The sequence below is a fragment of the Cryptomeria japonica genome, unplaced genomic scaffold (assembly GCF_030272615.1).
Source record: "Cryptomeria japonica unplaced genomic scaffold, Sugi_1.0 HiC_scaffold_1018, whole genome shotgun sequence".
Lineage (NCBI taxonomy): Eukaryota > Viridiplantae > Streptophyta > Pinopsida > Cupressales > Cupressaceae > Cryptomeria > Cryptomeria japonica.
Genome location: NW_026729683.1, coordinates 1 through 1,274, shown reverse-complemented (window position 1 = coordinate 1,274; position 1,274 = coordinate 1). Strand labels below are relative to the sequence as shown.

At 61.7% G+C, this 1,274-nt stretch overlaps 1 non-coding gene across 1 annotated transcript; it reads left to right on the top strand.

The window, feature by feature from the left end:
* The first annotated feature begins 847 nt into the window (after nt 1-847).
* LOC131873062 (5S ribosomal RNA) lies at nt 848-966 on the top strand. Its single transcript, XR_009371100.1, has one exon. It is a non-coding gene; the product is annotated as a 5S ribosomal RNA (ribosomal RNA).
* The last annotated feature ends 308 nt before the right edge of the window (nt 967-1,274 follow it).

The window sequence follows — 1,274 nt, the reverse complement described above, 5'->3', positions numbered from 1 at the left end:
GTGCTAAGTTGGGTGCGAGGTTGGGTGCGAGGGTGGGTGGGTGCCAAGGTGTGCTAGGTGGAAGCCCGGGTGGGTCGGCATCCCATGGGTGTCGAGTTGGGTGCCTGATGGGTGCTTCTTGTCAAGTTTTAGTCGTCGGGACTCATTTCGAGCCTTAGAGGTCGTTTCTTGTCCGGTTGCCCTGTCTTCGACCTGGGAACCCAATTTTGGTCCTCGGGTCCCATTTTTTTTTGTCTCGCATCCCACTTTTGGCCTGTGGCCTTTTCGGGGTCGATTCTCGTTTTGGGCATCAGAGCATGTTTCTTCTCCTAAAACCCAATATTTGTTTATTAAGTCTCGGAACACATTTTTGTTCTCGTGGACCCATCATGGGTCTTGGAACGCATTTGTGGTCCTTGGGTCCCATTTTGCATCCCGAAACTTGTGTTTTGGTGCTTGATCCCTATTTTGGGTGCCCACCTTGCACCAAGTGCGCACCCGGGGCAAACCGAGCGCCTTGGTGCACCGGGGCAAGATCGAGCGTGCACCCGAGGCGCCCCGAACATGCACCAAGGTGCACTCGGCCCACATGTGAGCGCAGGTCGTTGCGCCCGAGGTGGTGTGTGGGCACCGCGTTGCAGACGGGACACTGCACGCACACGACGCCCCCTCCAGGTGCACGCACGTAGGCCGGGCCGGGTGCACACCCGACGCCCTAGCAAGGTGCGCGCACCCGGGCAGGGCTCACACTTGGCGAACGGGGCGCACTTCGCGAGGGAGGGTGTGCACCTCGACGGGGGTGGGTGGCCGGGGTGGATTCGCACGTGGGTCGCGGTTTGCTAAGTACACACTGCGACAAGCTCATAACGGGTGCGATCATACCAGCGTTAGTGCACCGGATCCCATCAGAACTCCGCAGTTAAGCGCGCTTGGGCCGGAGTAGTACTGGGATGGGTGACCTCCCGGGAAGTCCCGGTGTTGCACCCTTTTTTAGTTTTTCGCCGGGCGTCGCAATGCTATTTGAATAAACCTTTTGCCCGTTTGCGTTCTCGTCGGGGCCGGGCCGGGCCGGGGTGCGCTGCCCGCACTACCGCTGCGCGCGGGGGCGACACCGAGCGCGCACCCGAGGCGCCCCGAGCACACAGGCCACGGTGCAACCCGGGCGTTGTGCGCGCACCCCGGTGCGCCCGAGGTGCTGCGCGCGCACCCAGGTGAAATCGGTGTGCACCTCGGCCAGTGCGCGCTCGGTCGAGTCGCGCACGTTGGCCAAGGTGCACGGTGATGTTTCTTACTCT